Source organism: Athene cunicularia (assembly GCF_003259725.1).
Source record: "Athene cunicularia isolate RWA chromosome 12 unlocalized genomic scaffold, athCun1 chr12_part1, whole genome shotgun sequence".
NCBI classification, from domain to species: domain Eukaryota; kingdom Metazoa; phylum Chordata; class Aves; order Strigiformes; family Strigidae; genus Athene; species Athene cunicularia.
The window spans coordinates 81,056-100,187 of NW_020799116.1; the positions used below are offsets into that span (position 1 = coordinate 81,056).

The 19,132-nt window shown below is 44.6% G+C and overlaps 1 protein-coding gene across 2 annotated transcripts in view; it reads left to right on the plus strand.

The window, feature by feature from the left end:
- Positions 1–19,132, plus strand: part of FGD5 (FYVE, RhoGEF and PH domain containing 5) — a 100,872-nt gene that overhangs the window by 19,777 nt on the left and 61,963 nt on the right. The window lies entirely within an intron of this gene.

A 19,132-nucleotide genomic window follows, 5' to 3' on the forward strand; every position in this document is an offset into this window, starting at 1 on the left:
AAGAGCTCAAAAAGGTCTCTTCCTTAGCACACATGCCTTCAGAAGTAATGCACTGGATACAGTACAATATTTGTACTATCTTTGTACTTTTATACAAAGATTTGTACAAAGTACAATCCTTGAAGTCAAATCTTCTGGTGCTTAAATAGATAAGGACAATATGTGAGCTAAAACTGAGCACCTCAAAAGCTTTCCTTTAAACTCTCTGCTTTCATATTGTCAGGCTTAAAAAATCCAGACAATGGCAGTGAAATAAAAAACACATCACAGTGAACATGCTTAGGGTAAAGGGCCACAGTAAGAGTGACATATAGTGAGATGACAAAAATGTAAAAACATATTTTAAACTGTGCTGGACAAACAATTTATCTTGCCATTTGATTGAAGTTCTAAGGAAAAACTCTGATTCATTTGCTATAAGAGAAATAAAGTATGTGTGCCTAACTGTGAAGTCCAAGAAAAAAAATCTAACACTATGAATATCCTGTGGTTTCCAACATTTTTTCTGATTGTTTCATTTGCAAGTGTAAAAAAAAAAAAAAAAAAAAAACTAAAACATACTTTTAAATTGGAGAATTAAGATGGTTTTAATTTTCCAGAATTATTGAGGGGGACAGAATTAATTAGTAGATTAATCCCAGCCAAATGTCACAAATCTATGCAATTTTTAATCATTCCAAGCCTGATTTTTCAACTAAAAAAGCCCCAGCCAAGCAAAACTGCAGCCAGCTCTAATTTTAATCTGGGAACTGAAACTGACATTTTAGGAGACAGGGGGGAGTCACTGAGGATTCCTTCAGCCCTACATTTTAGCAGTTAAGCTCTGTTTCTCTCCTTCTGGAAATATTCTGCTTTAACAACTGGGTGAATCTCTGAAACGCAAGAAAATTCAGTTCACTTGATGTTTCCCCCAAACGTCAGGAAAGAAAAGCCAGATACAAGGTCCTGGTTAGTTTAGAATTCCAGGAACTCCGTTTGTTTTCCTGGCAAGGCTGCAGGGTAGCTGAGTCTCAAATCTTGATATGTGCTTTCAAGTCCAAAGGGAATCCCTGCTGGAGGGACAACCATGAAGATAAGAGGTTTCTTAGTAGTGTCAGTTCCTTTCATATGTCCTCAGTTTGCTCCGAAAACTGATAGCAAAAGCTGCCCAACCTTCCTGCCTTTCTGATAGGGAGGTATTTATGCACACCCAGCTTGCAGGAGCTCAGGAACTTTAAAACCCGAGAGACTAGGCACTGCTTTGTCCCGGACTGGTCTTTGAGAGGGAGAGAAGCATTCTCACACAGTCTCTCTCATGCTGCTTGAGGTCGCTGAACCTCGCAGCACCAGCACTAAGAAGCACTGTAACAATGGTGCAGGAACAAGACGATTGCATTTTTTCAATGTTTTCATACCCCATGACCAAATGACAGGAGAGGCATATGCTGGCCTGAGAGCAACAGACAGCTCAGTTTTCAGCTTGTACTTTCAAGGGACCTGCTATCTAAAACTCTCCAACTTTCTCCTAGTAGCAAAATGATGCTGGCGATCTTGGCATGAGGCTACGACACATTTAGCACAAACTACCACTGCTTTAGAAAGTCTCTATGGGAGAAGTTTAGTCCAGGGCTGACCATCTGTGAAAATGGCCCTCAAGAGTGAAGGACCTTTTGGTTGATAACAAGAAAGATTGTATAATCTGTATGAAGTCCTTTGTGGTTCTGGCAGCACAAACAGCTGGAATAATGCTGACAGCGGTAAGAGAGATCTTTGTTAACTCTCTGGTCAAAAATACTTTGTTCTGTTTTTTGGTTGGTGGTTTGGTCTGTTTTTTTTTTTAATAGGGAATATTACTGTTGTCATCTAGACAGGTTTCCTTCTGATCCTAGCTTCACTGCATTTTTCCCCTGGTTTGTTCCCAGACCTGGCTGCATGCTGTTGATAAAGCAGCTGATCTGCTAGTACAAGGAAATGACAACTCCCCTTCCATCTTAAGAGTCCTGCAGGGCAGCATGCTGTTCATTATGTTGAACTTAGTGTATTTTCCATGGAAAGTATGGAATAACGAACTGGCAATAAAATGAAAATAGAACATAAAGACTCTGGTTCCAAGTTTTAGTGACTAGGTTACACTGCCAAAAATAAATAAAGAAAGAATAATCAGGAACATACCCCCTATCTCCAGTCTCCGATATGTGCCATATCGTAAGACAGTTTTTGTGAAATTTATCTCTTTTTCTAACTCGATCCAGAACTCAGAGCCCGAAAAACATTAGTAAATATGTCACAGTCAGAAAAGTGACTATGTAAGTGGAATCTGGATGAGAAAACAATACTGTGCCAGATGCTTATTTGGGGTACACTGATATGTTCTGTTGATTTGTACCTCTGAGATCTGACCACACTGATAATTCATGTTAGTACCTGAAAATAGAGTGAGATTAAACATTTTCCAAAAGGGAAAAATTTATGAAAGCACTCTATGTGAACAATGTATCTGTTTTGACAAAGTTTAAGGGAAACTCCTATATGCTGTAGCCTAAAATATAGAAAACCTGGTCTCTGCTTCTCCTGGGTCTAGTTTTCATCTCAGATCACTTTGAATCAGTCAGCACTGGGAGTTAGATTCCGAGTTCCTCACAACCCCGCGCATAAAACACCACCATAGGGAGAAAGAAATACCCACAGGTTTTGGTCTCAGGGCAACCAAAAATGGAGACAGTGCTGCTTCATTTCTAGAACATCTGAAATAATTTATTTTCATTTGTTGGAAAATAAAAAATAAATTTCTAAGTTTCAGATGTTGCAGCAAAGAAAAACAGTTGTCTCCTGCTAAGTCCTCTACAAACTGAACTAACAGTCCAGATTCTGCAGTAGTCAAGAGTTGGTCATTCTACACGTAGAAGATAAAACACGTTTTTCACCACTGTTTTAAGCTGTGAAGGAGTTCAGAGTATTTGACTTTCAGAGTCTGTGTAAAAGCAAGCACCTCAGATGAGAAGCTGGGTGAATGGGATGACAATTCAACCAAGAAGTTTCAAGGCATAAAGAGGAGCAGTACTACAGCAGGATGCTTTTAAAGGTATCTGAGGACTTTTCACATAGATAAACATGGCATTGCTTAAACTGTGACATGGGTGTGACAGGCCAGGGAATTCAGAGAATGGGACCATGATGGGGAGTTGGGAAGATTTGTTGGGAAGTCTTGGAGCCCTATGTAAAGATGGTGATTTTCATTTCAATGGTAAGCGAACAGATGGTTTAGGACAGAGAACAGTGTACCTGCTGCAAAACACCATGATACACAGATGGTGGTATAGGGCCAGGCAGGATCTTTTCAGAGTGATGTTACCCCTTGACCTTTCACAACCTTTTTCAGCTGGTGGCTTCAAGCCCCCATCTGTAAAGCAATGCTCATCTGCAGAGGGGTTGTTGAGCATGTCAGTGCTTTCCCCTCGTCAGCCACGCAGCCAAGCACTGGGAGCTTGTGAATGTCACACATCTCTTTACTGGTACACATCCATTCCCCAAGCAGGGAGAAAACCAACAGCCCTGCTTCAGCGCGGCAGGTAGAGGGCAGCTGCAGAGAATCACAACACAAGATGGTAACGGCGCGTACCTGGATACCTTCAAATCTGTGAAGAGAGTAGGCAGCTTCACTTCATTTCCATGGCTCGCAGGGATCCCAGCTTTCCTGGCACTGGTCTCCTTTCTGGTACACTGCTTTTCCTGCCCATAGCACCCTGTGGAAAGTAAACAGCCCAAAGTGGTTGCAGCACACACTGCAAAGACACGCAGGACTGTGCACACACCAGGACACACTGGTGTGCGTATACTCCCTATGGCCCCATGGCTTTATGCAGCCCAAATTAAAGCCCAGACTATGATGTTAAAACAATTTAAGCTGATCTATTCCACTACTGCCTAGTCCCATCCTTCTTGACCTTGGCTGTGTCCTCTTCCTCTACATTGTTCCAGGGGCTTGTTTTACCCAATTCAGACACCTAAATGGGCAAAACCTATTCACCTTAAAGCCATACATTTCAGGTGTCATTTCGGCTCTGGAAATGGCAGTTACAAATCATGGGTACCACTTCTGAAATTCCATTTTCTGCCCTTATTCCCCCATGTGCATAACCAACTGTTGTTCTACTTGCGCATGAATGAAATCAAAATCAGTAATGTTATAACAATGCTTAGAGATAATTCTCTTATTTGGACTCATTATCATGCAAGGTGTATGTAACTTCACTTCTAAGCCAGGCAGTACTTGCAAGAAATTCATATATTGTCTGAGTATCGTAGCAGATTCAGACTTTGTGGAGTATTAGTGGTGTGTTACTGCTAATTCTGATTTAAGAATAAAATCTGCTTTTTTAAAAGAAAAAAAAAACTGAATACTGTCATTACCTGCTTTGGAAGTATCATTTTCTGTTATCTAAAAGGCTTTAGGAATACTAATTTTAAGTCTTTTTCCTGATACAACTCTGAACAGCTTAAAAAAAATTCAAAATCTTTTCCCACCACAAAACCAAGCCCTTTGTCTTCCACCAGTTCTGCTGTCTTTCGCAATCAGGTGCCAAGAATTCAGATGTCTATTAATAAGTATATGACTAAAAATTCTGGCTGCAGCAAATGCTGATTGATTCAAGTTCAGTTTTGTGTTTGTGTTTCACTGACACCATTTCCAAGCTGGCATCCTCCTTTGAGTTTTCACTTCCATTAGCGCTTAAGAATTACGCTAAGCTGTATCTTCTGAAAGAGTATAATGAATTGGATCCATTCGCTGCTGTAAAGATCAGGTTTGCCTAATTGACACCTAATCACACCTCAGTCCAGGCTAGATTCCAGAATCAATAGCTTAGTCCCAGCTGTACTCTTCAGGACTGTATGTGCAAAAGTACAGAGCAGCTGCTGTATTGTACAAACCTAAAGACACTAAAGAACAGGACTTGTCAAGCCAATCTAGATCTGTGTAGATCAGTGTAGTGAATAACCTCCTTGTGCAGCCACGAAACACATCTGGACCCAGACTGATTCTTAACTATTTAAAACTTTAAAACTCTTTATTACGCTTGTGAGACAGAACCAGTCCACCAGCACTGAGGGTCTCCAGGGGAACCCGCTGTGTACTGCCAACATGCCTTTGTTCTGCCTCGCTCCATTTGCCAAATGCCCACAAACAACTGATGCAGACCTTTTTCTGAAATGTCTACTTGCAATTTTTTTATAAATTGCCATTCCTTGGCCAAGTATCACTGCTTAAATCCTCCATCACTGGTGTTCTTCTCCAGTCTGTGCCTTTGTGCAGCAATCGTGCCAGCTTGGCCGCTTGAAAGCATCTGAGAGCCTCTAATCCAAGAACTCCCACCCCCAGCATAAAACAGAGACCCCAGCAAACCTGACTGTGAAACTGTAAACATCACCCTGCCTTAACTCAAATAAGCATGGGCATGATCCAGGGGGTACCTATCACTCTTTGACTTAAGGACTGGACCATAGTAGTGAAATCCCTTCCAGTTTGCAGTCAACAAGAACAGAAGCAAAACTGTGACCCAAGGAAGACAGACAGAGCAGTTCTGTTTTACTGGCTGGTAGGGATATGCAGTGTCCAAAGCCTTCAGTCTTACCTGTATTTTAAAGACGACATTGCTCTGGGATTAACCCCTTTACACAAATGACAGCCAAAGCACAAAGAAGATAAGAAACATGCCAAAGATAATAACAAAGAATTTGTAGTAGGCCAGGGGTTTCAGCTTTGCTTCCCAGACAGTGGTCTCCCCACAGAGGTGTACTTATACTCTGAGAAGACCATCGAGTGACTAGCTGAAGGTCACTCCTTACAGGGGATACCTTTTCCTTCTCCTTAAGGCAGTTCTAGGTGGTTGGCTTACTCTGTCACTGATCTATGAGAAGACTAAGTCTTACAGAGGGTTCAGAGTGAAATCAGAGGATCTTATTCTCCTCAAAGATCACAAGTATAAAGTGACTCCGTGAAAGTCAGGGTGAATTTCTCCCAGTTCTACACCACTGCATCCAAAGTCAGGCTGTCACTAAGATAAGTCATTTTATAAAGGAGAATAGGGCAAAAGTGCTGAGTGGTTTCACTGTCAGAGGCCATTTGTGTCGTGGCTAGGGGCTGCTCAGCAAATCGCTTGAAACCCGTCGCGATAAATAGCAGAAGTTTTCCATGTTATCTTCTGTCCCTTGACAGATGTGCGGTATGGAAAGTTTCAGCATGATGCAGATGTATGGCCTGCACAGCCTGGGAAGGAAGAAGAGATTCATAGCACGAAAAGGAGACTTTTGTCCCTGGCAAGCAGTGGGGTCTTCATTTTGGCCCTCTCAGTTCAGATTTCCAAGCATTGCAAGATTCAGCATAGCAAAAAGTTACCAGAGATGGGGAACAACAGTTTGCTGGAGAACAACAAGGCTGTGATTTAGCAATGGAAGGAAGAAAAAGAGGATCATAAGAAGAGCTGTGCTGGTGCCTTAAGGAAAACGTCTGCTGGTGCTGTTGGAGAGAGGATTTCTGGGTGCCTGGGAAGCTGATGATTTAATGAAAGTAAAAGCTCTGTGGTGGCTGACATGCAATGTAAATAATGTGCTCCAAGGAGTCTATAAAGGGCAGAGCTGCCTTTAATAACCTATTATGTATTATCAGCCACCCCATTGTACCTTCTGGCATGGTGGGGCGCTGGGTGCGGCGCAGTGAGCGTCAGCCTTCGCTAGTTCATTGCCAGGTCATCTCTGGGGAGGAAGTGTTCCCTGTTTACAGGAAATGCAGGACAAGGGCCGGAGGGCCAGCCTGAGCGCAAGCCGAGGCCGCCACAGCCTCCTGCCTCTCCAGAGTGCCTGGGAGAGCAGGGTGGGGGTGTGCCCCTTGTCCCGAGGCCCAAGGACGCCACGTTTTGTTTTCAGGCATGTCCAGCTTTTACTGTTCCTTTGTTTTCTCCAGTGGTTTAAAGCCGCAGGATCAGGAAGGGGAATGGTGCTCGCAGACAGTGGTGCACCCCAGGTTTTATGGTGGCTGAGCCTGAAGCATGGATCAGCTGTGCAGGTGCTCCAAAGCGAGAGCAGCCCATCGATCCTAGCACGTCTGGGACATGGCTAGTGAAACCTCAGTCAGGCTTTCTCATAGCCCTCCTCTACTTACACTGCCCAGGCTGGGCCAGAGGACTCTCCCTGAGATGGAGCCCAAAGCCCTGTGTGCTCTTCACTGCCTGCACTCCCTTCCAGAACTAGACCTGCACCAGCACTGCTGTTCCGGGACACCCCGGGAGCAGTGGTTGCAGGTGGGACAGTTCTGTCCCTAAAGTTGTTCAGGACAGAGCAAAAGCCTTTTGTGCCTGACCAAAAATCCTCTCCCCCTCTCCTATATCCTCCATCACAGCAATGCAGGAGTGAGCAAAATTCAACTTGAAACATTTGTAGCACAAGGAAGAATTCCTCTCTGGCCGTGGCAGGCAAACAGCTTATGCCTCGGAGTGTGAAATGTGATTATCCCTGGGCAACCTTGCCTTGTCAGGCTACGAATGTTATTAGCAGACACCATGTCTTTCCTGCCCTTTTCAGACTTCAGCTGCAATATTTGCCGTGATGATCTGCCATAACAGGGAACTGACTGGCTAAATACATGCTGCACTAATAGGCAATTCTTTTATTGGCTTTAAATGCATTTAGACTTTAATTTCCTTCAGTAATGAGCCTTCCCTTTGCAGAATTAATTAAAAAAATAATTTAGAATCAGATACAAGAGAATAAATAACCAATTTTAATAAAACAGGGTCATTCAGCACCCTATTGCCTCTCCCAATTACCATCACTGCATTGAGTTAATATGATTTTAATTTTTCACAATAATGATGTCACGGTTTGAGAAAAACAGAGTTTGAACTCATAACTGCTGGGCATGTGACTTGAAATAAAGTGAGGTATAGGGACAGTGCATGTAGAAAAAAGTTGAATTCAATCCATTTGGTCCAATAATAGAAGGGGTTTGTTGGGTTTTTTTCCCTCACCACTGTGTGGAGGGGATTTATTCATGTGGGCTTTGTGTGACCCAACTGTGTCCAGGTGAGATTCTGGTCTCCCTCCTGCATTCAGGACATGATATCCAGTCATGAGCTTGGATCCCTACAACAGAGGAGTCAGAAGGCACAGGCTGGGGTCTGTGGATCGGAGGGTTATGGCAGCAATTTACCTTGTAAACTGAGCATATCGGATTCTCGCTCATTTGGCTTTGGGGAGGTTATACTTGTCAAGGATGTACCCCACGGAGAGAGAACACCTGTTTGTACCTTCCTAGGTAGATCCTACAAACCCGATTTGCTGATGCAGGACAAATAATTGCCAATGCAAGCACTGATACACACAGAAGAATATTTAGGGTCATAACTGACATTCATTTCAGAGCTTTGGTGGACCGAGGCCTAGCTGAACTCAACACCACTGCCTCTCTTTAGCAAAGAATTGAAAGAATTGTCTTTTAGCAATCCAGAACCACAGGTTTGCAAATGAGTGGATCAAACACCCTAGACAAAATGACATTATGTCCCCCCAAAAAGGCAGAGCAGAAGTCAGCACTTACACCAGAAACCCAGAGAGTTCACTTAATTCCTATCCCCACTATGTGGAAACAGTGAATATGGTGACCCATGTGTTGGTAATTACTGGCAAAACCAACTTTTAATCACAGTTGTTCTGTTGTAGGAGCGGGACCAAGGATGTGGTTTCTAGCCTCTTCTACTGCTTTCTTTGTCTTGTGGTGACATTTTGGACCAAATACTGCTCTGATCTATACTTGCAGGCACTTTTAAAACCATAAGAAATTTTCAGGAAATACATCAGGGGGCTCTTGGCCCTTCAAGTATGTTGGCAGTAATTAAGTTGCATCATCAGTTTTGCAGTTTGCAACAGATACAAAGAAAATAAATTAGCAGATTCTCCAGAAAAAAAAGGTTGGGTCTTTTTTTAAAAAATCATATTAGAGATAGTGTCAAATATCCTTCTCTCTTTCTCTGTTCTGGCACTGACTGGGGATGTAGAGTGAAAGGCAAGAGGTAGGCAGCAGGGAGGTAAATCCAGTTGTTGTTAACTGAATGCTGCCACAATGGTTAAAACCTGAGCACACAACCCTGGACTCCATTTCTGGAAATCATTAAGCAAGGTATCCTTTGCCTGAACTCCAAGTATTATTAGCTTGGATCATCCTTTATGCTGTATATATATACCTCATGGAGACAAATTATTTGTTTGGTTCAAATAGGAACACAGCAGAGATTCCTTAAGTGCTGCACTTGTTCATACCATTCTTTAGACTGAAAGTGTGTTGAAACCTACTTCCAAAAGAAAACAGTTTACTCCAAGGAAGCTAACTCAGGCTGGCTGGTGGTACCGTGTCACACTCCTGTGAATAACAATAAGCCACCCAGTCTCCTCCAGAAACTGCATTTTGGAATACTGAAATCCAATTTTATTAGTCCCCTGTCCCTGAAGGGACACATGAGAATGAAGGAGGTGATCAGGAGCTGGGATGGGGGAATCCAGATGTCCTCCCTGGCCACATCACACTTGCTTTGCCCTGGAGATGGGTCCAGTCACAAGAGTCGCCCATGGGCCTGCTCCCTGCCATATGATTAACATGGAGGGAATCACTGTCACACTGAACTGCTCAACATCTGAACCCTACACAAATGCTCCCTGCTTCAGGGAGATGACGAATTGCTCGACTGACCAACACATTTCTATCACACTTAGACTGTCTGAGCAGGTTCAGTTGCAAGGCAGAAAGACACTGTTAAGTCTGTCCCAACACACACGACCATACCTTCTAGATCTACCTGTGATGGATCTCCTGCACTGGCATTTGGAGGGACGTGGCCAGCACATCCTAACAGCCTAACCAGCTGCATTTCAGATGTATAAAGACCACTTGATGGAAAGGATGGATACTCCACAGGTATCATAAAGCATAACTGAGAGCTCCAGTGATATATTAATATAAATACCTTATAGGAGAGAGCACTCCCCTTTTCTCATGATCACTGCTGGAGCACAGACCATGAAGCAGAAGGCAGGTGAGATTTATGAGCCTTTCTCTAGGATGCATCACTCGATGTACAGATTCACTGAAAGCAAACTGCAGTCAATCTGATCCTTACTGGTACACAGGACTTACATCACCTAGTGCAAGTGACAGACCTTAAGCTTAGATTTCCACCAACTCAGCTTGTTTGTTTGGGGTTTTTTAAGTTGGTGACTCTAAGAGGAGGAAACAAGACATCACTTGTGTGTGTGGCCAAGAGATGAGCAGACAGCCAAGGGCACTTGTGGTGTTATGCAAACAAAAAACCATAGTCTTCAATAACCTTGGCTGGGTATTTTTGCTACTGCTAACACCTCTGGTTAAATTCTTACTTCTCATTAATGCTGACAATAAATTCTTAAAATCCTAAAGAATTGATGTGATCACTGCTGAGGAATGGGGTAGAATTTGCAGGGCCATTTGAATGATAGGTGTGGAATAAAAAGAAGGGTAAGTCTCCAGAGAAGGTGCCCTGCTGGATCTCCTCTTTGTGAACAGAGAAGGGCTGGTGGACAACGTGGAGGTTGGAGGCCGACTAGGGCACAGCGATCACAAAATAATAGAGTATTCTTAGAGAGGTCAGGAGAGAGCTAAGCAGGACTGACATCCTGGACTTCAGAAGGGCTGAATTTGTCTTGTTTAGGCACCTGCTTGAAAGGATCCCCTGGGAGACTCTCCTGAAGGGTATAAGGGCCCAGGAAGGCTGGGCACTCTTTGAGAAGGAAGTGTTAATGGCTCAGGAGCAGGCGGTCCCCAGGTGCTCTAAGAGAAGCTGACGACAGAGAAGACCACCCTGGCTGATCAGGGAGCTTTGGCTGCAACTCTGGTAAAAAAGGAGAGTTTACAGCCTTTGGAAGAAGGGGCTAGCCACACACAGTGATTAGAGAGGCTGTGAGGCTATGCAGGGTGGAAATCAGAAGGGCTAAAGACCAGCTGGAAATTAATTTGGCCTCTGCAATCAAGGATAACAAGAAAAGTTTCTATAAGTATGTCAGTAGCAAAAGAAAGTCCAGGGAGAGTCTCCATCCCCTGCTGGATGCAGGAGGAAATTTGGTAACAAGTGATGAGGAGGAGGCTGAGGTGCTTAATGCCTTCTTTGCCTCAGTCTTTAATAACAAGGTTAGTTGTATTGATGAAATCCAGCCTCCACAGCCAGAATACAGAGACTGGGAGAATGACCCCCCTGCAATCCAGGGGACAGTCAGTGACCTACTGCATCACATAGACACACACCAGTCTATGGGATGGGATGGGATACACCAGAGGGTGCTGAAGGAGCTGGCTGGGTGCTGGCCAGGCCACTTTCTATCATTTACGAGCAGTGCTGGCTGACTGGGGAGGTCCCGACTGATTGGAAATTGGCCAATATGACGCCCATCTATAAGAAGGGTCGGAAGGATGATCCAGGAAATTACAGGCCTGTCAGCTTGACTTCGGTGCCCGGGAAGCTGATGGAGCAGCTCATCCTAAACACCATCATGCAAGACATGAGGGACAACCAGATGCTCAGGCCCAGTAGGCATGGGGTTATGAAAGGCAGGTCCTGCCTGACAAACCTGATCTCCTTCTGTGACAGAGCGACCTGCTTATTGGATGGGGGAAAGGCTGTGGATGTTGTCTACCTTGACTTTAGCAAGGCTTTTGACAGCGTTTCCCACAGCGTTCTCCTGGCAGAAATGACTGCTCGAGTGGACAATCGCACACTTTGCTTGGTTAAAAACTGGCTGGATGACCAGGCCCAGAGAGTTGTGGTAAACAGAGTTAAATCCAGCTGGTGGCTGGTCACGAGTGGTGTCCCCCAGGGCTCGGTTTTGGGGCCACTCCTGTTTAACATCTTTATTGGTGATCTAGACGAGGGGATCAAGTGCACCCTCAGTCAGTTTGCAGATGACACCCAGCTGGGTGGGAGTGTTGATCTGCTCGCGGGTGGGGAGGTTCTGCAGAGAGACCTGGACAGGCTGGAGCCATGGGCTGAGCCCAACTGGGGGAGTTTCACTAAGGGCAAGTGCCGGGGGCTGCCCTTGGGCCACAGCAACCCCCAGCAGGGCTACAGGCCTGGGGAGGAGTGGCTGGAGAGCAGCCAGTCAGAGAGGGACCTGGGGGTGCTGACTGACAGCCGGCTGAACAGGAGCCAGCAGTGTGCCCAGAGGGCCGAGAAGGCCAATGGCATCCTGGTTTGTATCAGGATTAGTGTGGCCAGCAGGGACAGGGAAGGGATCTTGCCCCTGTACTTGGCGCTGGTGAGGCCGCACCTTGATTACTGTGTTCAGTTTTGGGCCCCTCACTACGAAAAGGACACAGAGTTACTCGAACATGTCCAGAGAAGGGCAACAAAGCTGGTGCAGGGTCTGAACATATGTCCTATGAGGAGCGGCTGAGGGAGCTGGGATTGTTTAGTCTGGAGGAGGCTGAGGGGAGACCTCATCGCCCTCTACAGCTCCCTGAGAGGAACCTGCAGAGAGCTGGGTTTGAGGCTCTTTAGCCTAGTAGAAAGTGACAGGACAAGAGGGAATGGCCTCACGTTGCACCAGGGAAAGTTCAGACTAGGTATTAGGAAGCATTTCTTTCCAGAAGGGGTTGTTACGTGTTGGAATGGGCTGCCCAGGGAGGTGGTGGAGTCCCCATCCCTGGAGGTGTTCAAGAGTAGGGTCGATTTAGAGCCTAAGGATCTGCTGTAGGTGAGAACTGTGCTAGGTGAACAGTTGGACTAGATGATCTCCAAGGTCCTTTCCAACCTAGATGATTCTGTGATTCTCTCAATTACACATTCAAGCTAGACAAAATACAGTATTTGTCAGTCTGCAAATCATGTTCTGTGAGATTTTACACCTGCTATGTACCTCCACAGGGCTCCCTCACTTCCCATACACATACCATCTGCACTCAGACTCGTCTCAACCTGTGCTAGGGAGGGATCGTAGGTAGCAGACACTTGTGACTTCACTAACAAAGAGCCAGTGCTATTACAGTGATCAGTGCAGCTTCCCTCTCCTTGATGGATCCATCCTCTGCTCAGTCCACAGATCCTTTTCCTCTGAGGTCAAATGTAAACATCACTGTAGGGGCAGGGTAACCAGAGAGTCTGCAGACTCCAGAACACCTTCTTCCAGATGTACCAGTATGGTTTCACAGGTGACGGTCACAGGTAACTAGCAGAGTGCATCTATACAGCTTCTCCCTGCTCTGTACCTATCAGCAGCTCTCCTAATTATAATGTAACTGCTGCTAAATGAAAGACTTCTGTTGCACTGCCTCCTCCTGCTTTTATTCAGTCAGTTTGACGTTAGGCTGTCCCAGAAGGCCCATTGCTTCCTTTGTTGTGCTGGCTAACCCTTGGAATGATTACAGACAATTGCTGGAGGAGCAGCAGATAATGTGTCGGCAATCTGCTCTCATTCAGCCATAACATTGCTACAAGGAATTAGCTGGGGATTACCATGTCTACTGAGATAGTACCAGCTCCCGGACTATTTCTCCCCTTATTCTCCATGCCCACGCTTTTATTAGCAACTTCCACTGCATTAAAGTTTATTGCTTGCAGTAAGTTTACTTAGCAGTACTTTTAATGAGCTAAAGAAAAATATCATTTAGCAGATGAAAGAAACACAGGGTTTTTAAGCATTTATGACTCATGTATATATAACTAGATATAATTACAGATTACATATGCATAATTAAGTATAAATTATATGCTATATATTGTAATGGTTAATTTTATATATAAACTTAGCCTTGTTGCAGGTGTAGTTTAAGGTAGTGAATTTGGCATGGTGTCATCTTACACACACTTAGATATGCCCTATAAGTCACACCAAGTGCCAGGATCCATTTGAACTCTGAGGGAGGAAGAGAAAACTGCTGTAGCTGATGAACAACCATATTGTTTCAATAAATACTGATGTTATTATGGCAGGTCTTTAAAGACTTTGAGGAGGCTTTGAGGAGGAATAAGAGGGAAAATGAAGGTAAGATATCCTTTTGTGACAGATCTATTTATTTATCCGCATTCTCAGACCCATTAGAGGGACATTTTCTTTTTAGGAGTTGACAATAAACAGTGAAAAAACAAATAAAACTCTGCTGTGGGTTGTTGTGGGTTTTTTCCTTGCAATGGAGCACAACAAAACAGTAGTTGCTTTCAAAAAAACCATCCTGTTGACATGTGTACAATCCATGCTGATTACCCACAATGATCAGGAAGGGGTTTTTATACACTGTGTGTATTTTTTGGCTCCCCTCAAAAGGACGAGGGTTTCTTGGGGCACTGGGTTCCTAGACTTGATAGACTCAGACAAACCAAACCGTACATCCCCAGTGCTTCAGGGGAGACAACACCAAGAAATTTTGCCTTTCTTAAGTGAGCACTAGGGAACAACCAGGTGGCAGCTGAGCTGAGAAACGCTGCAGCCGTGATAGCTCAAGCTACTGTAGATTCAGTGCAGCAGTGCTAACAGTTCCAAGTAAGTTCTTTGAGAAAAGACGGAAGTTCCTAACAGGGAGTAGCACTGTCCTGCTTGATCTGGATTCAAGGGAAAAAACAAATGAAATAGCAAGTGACTGGGACCACAATTAGCAATTTGTTGTGCCCAGATTTATGCAAGAAGCAGAGTTTGTCATTCTGACCACCAAGAACTGCTGGCAAGGTGCCTAACTATAGTGTTTATTGATCATTGTCTGCAGCTGTAACCTTCTACACTTCATTCCCTCTATCAAACTCCTCTACATATTCCTGCTCAGTCAAGGTGGCAATCACTATGAAATCTGGTCTGTTGCAATGACCTAATCACAGATTCTCAGGTAGTTTCCCATATTCTGTCCTGTCTGTGTGTTTTCCCCATCATTTCTATAGCCATTTCATTGTTAAATACAAGGAATTGCTAGGTTTTCTTATAAGGAATTGCTCAGTCTCTCCTCCACCAAAACTGATGTCCTCTGAAACTCAACATCACTTTGTATCTTAGGACTGCTAATGAATTCTTAGCCTTAAGTAGACTTCCTAAAAATGCTGCTGACATTTGCAGAAGACACTTGGTCATGAAGATATGCTGGAAGACATCTCATGGGGTCTGTCCAGCTTTTTGACTGAGAAGAATGTCATGATCAACAATGTTTACATGCTTTCCTAGTGAAGCTGCAACCCCTGCTGCTCACTCTTTCAAGAAGGGAGGTAGGGCAGAGTCAGGGAAATGACAGGAGAAAGAGTAAAAGAAAAAAAAAAAAGTTTCTGTGGAAAGAATAAAACCAAAATCAGATGCCTGAAAAAATGTATGCCCATCAGCACATGGGCTACATGTGTAGTGACCCATGTTACTATAGCTTGTACAGGTCTGCTTACCTTAAAGACATGTTTAGATTCATAGTGTAATTAAGTGGTAGATGACTAAGGATGTGTGAACTAAAGAAGGGCTCGGCCAGGTGAATAGGGGATTTTAGTGACTGGTTTGCAGAGTCACGACCCAAATACACACCACCTTACCTTGAAGAAGGCAAGCCACAGCTGAGAGAAAAAGAAGTTACAAAGAGAAGCGAAGATAGAGACCTGATGTAACAATCATGTCTTACTGGTTAAGCATTCTTAGCACCTGAGAACATAATACCCAATTCCCACATTTGTGAACATCAGTTAATTAAGGCCTGAACACAAACCCCTGCCTTTTACAACCCAAATTATTCTATGATTTCCATTCTTGGTTCATGAGATCATTGCACCTATCACCACTTGTCCTTCCCAGCCTATAGCATCTTACAGTGTCACAGAGTCTCATTCAAGAGCATGTTAAAACTCATAGGCAAAGATCACACAATTCCTGAAATGCAGCTTATTTTCAAATACAACAGTTGTTTTAATTCAGTGTTTCTGCATCTGCTTACACAAAATAATTTCTCATCTCAGTTTGTGTGCATTTTTAAGACTGTGTACTAATGGTGCTCTCAGAAACTGTCACTGGGAACCAGTAAGTACCACCTGTGACTGTGAGCTTTATGATCTGGACATGTGTCCTGAGGGAAGAGGGCTGGCAATCCCTGTCCTGTCTAGCAGAGTCCTTGTGTTATCCTAGATTGCAATTTACAATTTAATGCAGGGGTTCTGCTTTATCATGGTTTTATAAAGTTAGGTTACTGTTTGTCCATAAAAGGGTTATTCTTTATAAAACCACACTGAAAGGTACTTCACAGACACCTAAAATCATGGTATCCCAGAGGTAGGCTGATGGCACCCCAGGCTGCATTAGGCAGAGCTCTGCCAGCAGGCCGAGGGAGGGGATCCCTCCCCTCTGCCCGCACTGGTGAGGCCACACCTGGAGTGCTGTGTCCAGTGCTGGGCTCCCCAGTGCAAGAGAGACAGGGACAGGCTGGAGAGACCACGCGGGTGATGAAGGGACCGGAGCACCTCGCAGCTGAGGAGAGGCTGAGAGCTGGGACTGCAGCCTGGGGAAGGGGAGGCTCGGGGGGGTCTCATCAGTGGCTATAAATACCCACAGGGAGGGTACAAAGATGGAGCCAGGCTCTTCTCGGTGGTGCCCAGTAACAGGGCCAGGGGCAGTGGGCACAACCTGGAACACAGGGGGTTCTCTCAGACATCAGGAGACGCTGCTTCCCTGTGAGGGTGACCGAGCGCTGGCGCAGGCTGCCCAGGGAGGTTGCGGAGTCGCCCTCCTTGGAGATGTTCAGAAGCTGCTGGACACGGTCCTGCCCAGCTGGCTGTAGGTGGCCCTGCCTGAGCAGAGTGACTGGACCAGATGACCCTCAGAGGTCCCTCCCAACCTCTGCATTAAAATTACTCTCCGTATCATCCTTTTATAAGATTTCCTGAAATCTGTTGTGCCTCAGAAGTCATCTAACACCTATCCCTGCATCCTTCGTGTTTTCCTCTGGGTACCTGGCAGTGGGATTTAGTGGAGACCAAGCGACGTGTCCAGGGCACCTTCACATGGTGACCAGTTCCTGGGCACAGTTCTAGTCTTCAGGAGCTAGGACTGCTAGGAGACCACAAGAGTGCAGACACATAAAATGGGTGAAAGGATGTGAATTCATTGGAGTAAAACACATGCTGGATGTCAGGAAAGGTGTACTACCTGGGAGCTCTGTGACAATATAGAGCAGTTTCAGAAGTGAAAACGTGAGTGCACTGCAGGGACTAGAGAAGGGCAGGATGTAGAGGATGCCACAAACGTGCCTGCACCCATCCCATGTGCAAATGAGACCCACAGCATTTTGGGACTTCTCTGCAAACACAAGCCAGTGCCACTGGAGTGCAGGCCTACTATGAATGAAGCCCATACAACAGTTCAGCAATATTGCAAGTTTTGGTACTGTATGAGCCTTTAATAATGCCATTCATAATGATTACCAGACTAATATACTGAGGCATTCTTCCCAAATTATAATGTGTTCTTACATTAACATAATGCAGTCGTTTATCAGAGAAAGAGAGAGTGAGAGAGAGAAAAAGGAGGGAGGGACTTAATTTCATGTTTGCAGGGGCAAACAGTTACAAATTGCAGAAGGGCTGTGCGAGTAAGGAGAGAGACTGGCTGAACTATTAATAAGCCTCCTGAGCTTTCCTCTATCTGCCTTGCTCTTGCTTTCACTTGAGCTGAGGCCCCTGTGTTGTTGTAGCTACGCAGGTTTTGGAAGTGCCATGATGCCGCCCACACTGAAAAACTGCAGACACTAATAATAAACGAGAGAAGACAATGGTGAGGAACAGTGCTGCTGCTTGGCCCTCGCCCAGCCACAGCAAATGCATCGGGCAGCCTGTGAGAGCTCCCTGACTCTGTGCATGAGGGAAAAGCTGGCAGCATAAAAAAAAGGCTGGCAGCCGCACCTGCATGGGAGACACCGAGCCCTGCGTGCAGCTTGGAAGCCAGTGCAGATATGTAGGGAGTTTCCTTTCCGCAATGAAATATGGGTCTGGTCAGTGGCCTTGGGAGTCTCTTTCTTCACTGCCCTCCCACTTCCCTTAACCTGTCTCTGCCCAGCCTCATGTCACTCGAGCACCGGCTTTAAAATCCTGGATTTGTTCACACCTGGTATCCCCAAGTGGGAGATCAAAGAAAAACTGATGAGGCAGAGTTGCTAAAGCAAATCAATAATGTTTTAGAGGAAATAAGAACTAAAGAAATCATATACACTGAGTAAGCCAGGCCCATGTTACAGACCGACCTGGCTGGCCAAGATGTCTGCTGGAACACGCAGAGATGTCAGATTTTGTCTCTCAAGACAACAGAGTCAGCTGAATGCTGGAACCTGCCCCTGGAAATATAAAAGACTTGGGGCTGCTGCTGTGTTGTGCGAGATGTATGTAAGCTCCCAGAATGATACCATGGCCAAAAATATCAATGTGATTCTTGAATGTAAAAACACAGTGAAGTCAGGCAGGAATATATGGGTGGTTGCCACTGGTATACTTGGCACTTCTTTTGCCAGTGCTGGAATATTGAGTTTTGTGTTGCAGTACCAAGAACAATACTAAAACTGGCTGGTAGTAAAAACTGGTGCTAACATGGTTAGTAAATTGGATAATGCTAATGGATAATTGGGTACAGTTGAGAGATTTTATAATGATTAAATGATATGAGGCATGACATAGACACCAAGCTCTTCACCTGTTTCATATAAAAGACAAAATGAAGGGACAATACAGCCTGTGAGTACCTACACAGTAACAAAATTCCTAAGATTTCCTTCAATTCAGCAGACAAAGGTTTAACAAAAACCAGTATCTGGAATTTGGAGCTAGGCATATTCAGATCAGCAATAAAAGATACCTTTCTAAGGCAAAGGGCAGGGACCATCTGAAGTACCTATCTCGTCATGCTTTGTGGAGGTTTTGAAATCACTGGCAATTTTAATTTTAAAAAAGGATTTCTTTTTCTAAATGCTGGGAAGCCACTGGCCTGTATTACACACCAGATCCATTGCTCTTATCACATAACTTTCTCCGGCTTTCTGAAGCTGAAAAGAACTCAAGGATTCTAGGCTCTGAATCTTGTGCTTTAATTGATGTAATTGGTATTACAATTATACTTTTCTCATCCTTTTGATGTTTTCCCAGAAAACCCT